This window comes from Macrobrachium nipponense, chromosome 13 (assembly GCF_015104395.2).
Source record: "Macrobrachium nipponense isolate FS-2020 chromosome 13, ASM1510439v2, whole genome shotgun sequence".
Taxonomy (NCBI): Eukaryota; Metazoa; Arthropoda; class Malacostraca; order Decapoda; family Palaemonidae; genus Macrobrachium; species Macrobrachium nipponense.
In genome coordinates this window covers 36,931,892-36,939,108 of record NC_087206.1, presented here as the reverse complement: position 1 = coordinate 36,939,108, position 7,217 = coordinate 36,931,892, and the positions used below count along the sequence as shown (strand labels likewise).

The 7,217-nt window shown below is 35.7% G+C and overlaps 1 protein-coding gene across 2 annotated transcripts in view; it reads left to right on the top strand.

Annotated features, from left to right (window-relative positions):
• Positions 1-5,446: 5,446 nt before the first annotated feature.
• Positions 5,447-7,217, top strand: part of LOC135225743 (large ribosomal subunit protein eL36-like) — a 31,375-nt gene continuing 29,604 nt past the window's right edge. Inside the window, exon 1 of one of the 2 annotated variants that reach the window (XM_064265138.1) lies at positions 5,447-5,577. The gene's annotated coding sequence lies outside the window, so the exon portion shown is untranslated. Of the gene's footprint in view, positions 5,578-6,577; positions 6,658-7,217 lie in introns of those variants that run through there. The other variant, XM_064265136.1, reaches the window with a different exon arrangement.

The following is a 7,217-nucleotide window of genomic DNA, read 5'->3' as shown; positions in this document are numbered from 1 at the left end:
CTGCACTGGCCTTCTGCCTTTGCGAAGTAAAACTGCACTGTCCTGCAGGCCATCTTTGTTATCCCCCTATATCATCTTCAAAGATGAACTGTTCAATCCTGTAAATATCCCATTACCTTGCAACTATATGTAATTTCCTCTTTTGAACTTCTTCCAACACTGCATTCACAAAGATATTAATCAGCCACATGAATCTACACTTGTAAACACACTTCTACGGCAAACCAGCCACTCTCGCATCCACATGTTCTATGGCCTCTTCACTTTCATCGTAAATCTTTAAATTTATATTTTGTGATAGCTTCTTTAAGGGCTATATAGTACCAAACCTACAGCTTGTCTTCCTTTCCATTCCTCAACGTAACTGTTCCAAGGGTGAACGTTGATCCATGAATTCACTTTCTTGTCAATCCTTCTGTCATAAAACGTCTCTCTCTCTCTCTCTCTCTCTCTCTCTCTCTCTCTCTCTCTCTCTCTCTCTTACACACACACACGCATACCCTCTTCCTAATGTAAACCACGACATTGTTCTTTCCATCAGTCGTTCCGTCATATCTTACTCTGTCCAATTAGTTTTGTCTAACAAATCTTATCCAGAGGGACACTTTGCTTGGTATACCAGGAAATTTTGAGTAAACCCAGAATGATGGAATAACAGATAATGACTCGCGATAGAGTGCTTCTTGAGAGAGAGAGACGGGGTTACAGAAACGTGCGCCTTGTTCCCAGGTACTTCTGTTAAAACAGGATACGTCTCAAGTAGAAAAAGCCCATTAAAACACTCTGGGTTAAAGCTAAGGACTATATTTCGGTGGACTGCTTATCAGGGAATCAGTCCACCGAAGTATATCCTTAGCTTTAAACCAATGTTTATATATATATATAGATATATAAAGAGATATGCCATGAAGGAAAATAAACGACGGAGTATCCGCGAGACCTTTTGACGTTTAAACGTCCTTTACTAAGCAGAGGAACTGACATACATGAGGAAAAAGACAATACAAGAAGATTCGTATAACTGACAGATAGGGATTATAAAGAGATTAGTACCTAGAATCAGACACACCTGGAAGATGAGTAACCTTCCCAAACAAGCATAAACAATGGGTGCAATTAAAAGTTTAAGACAATCATCTCAGATACAAGGACAAGACAAGTAAAGGATTATAGGTGACAGCTATTCAGAACTTTGGTAAACAAAAACCATATTCACAATACATATTCACACTACATGTTAGACATACATTACAACGAAGATAACTCTAAGGCAACTAATTTTTATTTAAGTCTGTAATTATATCTTTGAGGTCATTCTTAACATGTTACAAATGCAAGGGTCTAAATGAAAAAGGTCACGACTAACATTGAAATTACAATAAAAAGTAAATTATATTAAAGCAGATTCTAAAAGATTTTATGATAAGACATCTCTTCACCTTGCAATTACGTTTACTTTCGCTATTCTGTTTCCTCTTATGAGATGTGTCGTCACTACCTTCTCCAAGTCTCTTGCGGCTGCACATTCGACCAGAATTCGTCTTAAGTTCTTGAAGAAGTGCCTTTCTGAACAAGTGCTCCCTAAATCCTTGCTGCCACGCCGTCTAAGAAGGTATGACAATCACCCATTCAATGAATTTAGTGCCATGATGTTGAAACCGCACATAGCAGCTGCCAAGCAAGAAGAGAAGGAAAAATTCAAGGAACTGGAAAAAACAAGGATCTCTCAATCATTCCATCCCGGCTGATTGGAAGGACTCGCCGCGACGGGAAATTTACGAAAAACTACGTAGGACTACAGATGCCCTGAAAAGGAAACTCGACAAACTAAAAAATCTTATTGATAGCAGTGATTGGACTAATCGTGCACGTCAAGATTGTGTTGTTAACCTATCTAGTAAACAAATGAGTGAAAATGTTGTGAGTGCGCTTGGATATGGTTTATCTTTCTTTATAACAAGTCGACCTTCTGCTTTAATGATTGCGTCATCCCTAAGTAAATTTAAAAAATATTGTGATCTTTCTCAAAATCATGTTGACATGATTTCTCAAATCATGTCAACATGATTTTGGCAGCTCCGTATTGTTTACGGAGCTGCCAACGTTAAGCATGAAAGTAACTTCCCTGCTCGCTGTAGGAAAAGTTTGACCGATCTTAAAAGGACAATACTATCCACATTACAAAAGCTGATAAGTCAAATAGTATAGTAATTTTAGATAAAGCTGACTACATATCACGTATGCAAGCCCTACTGGATGATGATATGACTTATAAAAAACTAAAAAAAAAAAAATCCCCTTGATCAAGTCATAAAAACTTCAATAGCACAGTGAAAAATATCCTTAAAGATAAAACAGAACTACTAGGCAAATTGTCAGTCAAATCTCCTTCGCTACCTTACTTGTATGGATTAGTCAAAACGCACAAAGAAAATAACCCTATGCGGCCTATTATCAGTACTGTTGGTTCAATTTCATATAAACTTTCGAAATATATCACTAAGATCTTGTCCCCGTCACTTGGAACCATCTCCGGTTCTCATATATATAATTCTCTAGATTTAGTTGACAAATCAAACAAAATTGCTCTTTGCCCTACTGATAGATTCGTTAGTTTTGATGTATGTTCTCTTTTTACTAAAGTCCCTATAGACTCTATTTTAGAATATCTTAGTAATGAACTAACTCAGCATGAATTACCTCTACCTATAAGTCACATTATTTCATTCACGAGTTTGTGCCTTTGTGATTGTAAGTTTATATTCAATGGTGAATTTTATCAACAAATATTTGGCATGGCAATGGGAAATCCTTTATCACCACTACTCTCAAACTTGTACATGGAATTCTTTGAAAAACGCTACTTACCTAATATAATTTATATTCCTGTAAAGTGGTATCGTTATGTTGATGATATTTTAGCTGTTCTGCCTGTCGGTGTTGATGTAAATGATTTACTCTCTAAATTAAATAACCAGGTACCATCGATCAAGTTTACTCTAGAATTATAAAAAGACAATTACCTCCCTTTCTTAGATGTTTTGATACATAGAGAACCATTTCAATGTAGATTCATATTTATAGGAAACCGACCAACAACCTAACTTATGTTCATTTCTTCTCAGGCCACCATCTTAACATAAAAATATAAATTTTTTCTTCTATGTTTTTACGAGCATTGCGCATTGTCAGTCCACAATATTTGGATCAAGAAATTGAATACATAAGAAAAATAGGGAAAGATTTATGCTATCCTTCACATATATTAGATATTTGTTACAATAAAGCCCACAAAAAGTTTTATAGTGTAAGTAACACGCAGAAAGAAAATTCTAAGAACATTCTCAGTTTGCCTTATTTTAACGGATTTGAAACCATTAAATCATTGTTAATAGCTTTTAATGTCAACCTTGTTTTTTCCTATAATAACACACTAAAAGGAATGTTAATAATAAATGGCCCCTGAGAAAGCAACAACATAATATATAAAATTCCATGTATGGATTGTCCCTCATTTTATCTCGGACAGTCTAGCAAGGGCCTAGAAGTAAGGCTAAGCCAGCATAAATATTCTGTAAAAACTGGGCAAACATCTAATGCAATATTCATTCATTTAAGTGAAAACAATCACCGAATAAAATTGGGTTGGTAGTTCAGTAATTGCAAGGCCACGAGATGTCTTATCACAAAATCTTTTAGAATCTGCTTTAATAAAACTTACTTTTCATTGTAATTTCAATGTTAGTCATGACCTTTTTCATTGAGACCTTTGTATTTGTAACATGTTTAAGAATGACCTCAAAGATATAATTACAGACTTAAATAAAAATTAGTTGCCTTAGAGTTATCTTCGTTGTAATGTATGTCTAACATGTATTGTGAATATGGTTTTTGTTTACCAAAGTTCTGAATAGCTGTCACCTATAATCCTTTAATTGTCTTGTCCTTGTATCTGAGATGATTGTCTTAAACTTTTAATTGCACCCATTGTTTATGCTTGTTTGGGAAGGTTACTCATTTTCAGGTGTGTCGGATTCTAGGTACTAATCTCTTTATAATCCCTATCTGTCAGTTATACGAATCTTCTTGTATTGTCTTTTTCCTCATGTATGTCAGTTCATCTGCTTAGTAAAGGACGTTTAAACGTCAAAAGGTCTCGCGGATACTCCGTCGTTTATTTTCCTTCGTGGCATATATCTTTATTTATGGATTTATCACGTTCCTAACTTTCGTGATACAGTTATACACACACACATATGTATATATATATATATATATATATATATATATATATATATATATATATATATAATAGATAGAGAGAGAGAGAAAGAGAGAGAGAGATGAAGAGAGAAGAAGAAGAGGAGAGAGAGAGGAGGAGCGAGAGAGAGAGAGAGAGATGTGTTTGTGTGTTACCTCATGAAAGTCTATTAGACTACGACATCGTATCGGGGATGCAGCCTATATTATACCTACTAAGAGCGAGGCCGTAAGTTTTTGAATACAGGAGACGAAGTAATGTGAGAGAGAAAGAGGGAACCTTATCTTGAAGATAACCTTAGGGCTATGTTACGTTATAATCTTGTACAAGAATGAACTTCAGAGTCACTCAGATTATTTTAACAATGAAAATCGTTTTCAAAAGGATCTTGTTAATGATTACTGAACCTGGGTGATTACCCGGACCTGATCGAGACACTGAACACAAAACTTTTTTTCTGTTATTTCACCACATTACGTTGACCTTTCCTTCACAGATGACGGGTCAACATTACAATACCACGAATTCTTGTCATTGTTACCATGAAGTATTCAGCTTAAGTTACTACGATTATTTAATTAACATCTCGGTGTCTACTTTTCCAACATACTACGTCAGCCGTTTGCTTCCTTTCGTTCAACTTAAAACATTCAGCGCCAGTGCGATTTTTTGCCTCTTATGGCAGAGACCGGTTGATCAAACAAACCCAGTTTCAATTTTTATATCTCTTCTAGTTTCAGAGAAAACATGTAGTCAAAGAAGCAAGGGGAGGTGGTAGGGGTGGGAAAATGTGGTTCCGTAATTATTTGAACAACTCATGCATTAGATGCAAAAAATAAGACTATTCGTTATTCTACATTGTTATATAAAGCTATTCTTTTACCTGTTGTAGGTGTATCTACCCTTAATTCTCTTTTCCCTCGCTGATATCAGAATCACTTGAGCATCGGATATTGTTTGCTTCAGTGATCATCAGCTAATAACATAGATCCGTGTTACGTTATTATTTTTATAGTCATATTCCTTCACAGAAGTGGCTTCACGTGCACAAACGTACTCGGCAACCACCATCACCGCAGTCTTGCTCTAGTCAAGGGTGATGTTAGGGCTGAAAAATCTCAGGACCTCAGGTTCATTTCCCACGCTTGTTATCAATATCATTAATCGTATGCTTCAAGAATTCCATCTTATCCAGTTACGGGCTGCTCCAGGAGCAAGAGCCCGGTTGTTTCATCGGGTTTGCTTCGGCGCACCGCTAAATCTATATGCAGTCTTGTCGGTAATTGTATCTGATGCCCTTGTGAAGCCCACTTTAGGTAAAACAGCTAATTGCTATCTGCATAAAAATTGACATATTTAAGAATGATTAAAATAATAGTTTAATTTCAAAAATTTACCCCATAAAAGTAAGAATTAAACCGTAAAACATAACGGGAACTCGGGGAGCATCGAAAGAATATAGACTGGATTTCAATAATTTATTGCACATTGTATAGAAGAAAAAAGAATTGTCAGAATAATAATAATCATAGTCTTACTCGTAATGTAGTGTTAGCTGACAGTTTCAGATTATCACCACGGGATTACTTGCAATTTTCTCGTAAAGGTTATCCTTCCATGTTACAAGTAACAAAAACGATACGGAATGGTTTCGAGGAAACTTCCATAGCTTTATCTGAAAAATCGTACACATTTTCTTCTTGTTAAAAGTTTAAAACAGAGCACTCACTATCTGCCAAATTAACCTTCAGAAATTACAGACATTTAAAACAGTAACAATTTACAAGAGCTTAATTAAACTCATTATAAGTATGGGAAAAGAAAGCAGAGACAAGAAAAATAATAATTGTAGGTAGTCCAAAAAGAAGGGGCACTAAAAGGAAAAAAAACATTGTATTTCATGCAAAATGGCAAATGATTTTACCATACTCATATTTCCGTTTTGTAAAGTTTCATGTATCGAAGAACATTTGAAATTTACGCAAATCTGTATCTAAAATAACAAAAATATACAAAGAATATTCGCTAGCTATTCAAAACTTACAAATCTGAGTGATTTTCTTAGAATAATCTTGTATCTAGATGTTTCTTTCTCATCGACACAATTTATGACGTCATTAGAATGGCTCCTTACTGTTGTTATATGATATGCATCCACGATCAACATGAAAGGGACTACACTTAAATATACGTTATTTTGGGAAAATGTCTAGTATATTTTGCAATTATGACTTCTAAAATTAATTTATGCCAATTTTGTATTATAAACGAAGTATTCAAGCAGGAAAGACAAATATTAGCTAAATTCAAGATTCCTTTTGTACTCGTCTGCTTACGTATGTTTCCTTTCCACGCGAGGTGAGTTTTGGTGTGTAAGGAACGAGATTCGCTTACAGGTATTATTACAATTTACCCCTTATTATTAACTGCAGAGATAGATTGCGTATTGTCCTGATTTTCTGTTAAGAGGCACCATCGAAAGAATAGTAAAATTAGTGGATATTAGCTCAAAGAAATGTAATTTGTTGTGGTTCGCGTTAAGGACACATGGAAACCATGGCACAGCACTGTTGTGTTTTACATATCCAGTGGCGTTATTCGCCTTTTATTTCTTGTGCCGATGGTAGTTTATTGCTGAAGTAGTTGAAGGTTACTTAAGGTATGCATTTCAGTGACATACCGGAGTCAAGTTGCATTAGACTACTAAGATAAGTGCCGGCGACGTTCTGGTTGTCTTTTTCGTGTCCAAGGTCTGTGGTACTCAACTCGTAGCAATCACTGTTAAGTTTTCCTGGTTTGCTAGCCTAGGGTACAACACTGTTGTGCGGACACTACCGTTGCGCGGTCACTTGCCCAAAAAATAACTTTAGCACATCCAGTATCCTGAATTAGGGGGAACAACCGACTGGACCAGCGGATCCAGTTTCCACCGCATGTGAAGCCACCCTCTGAAAAA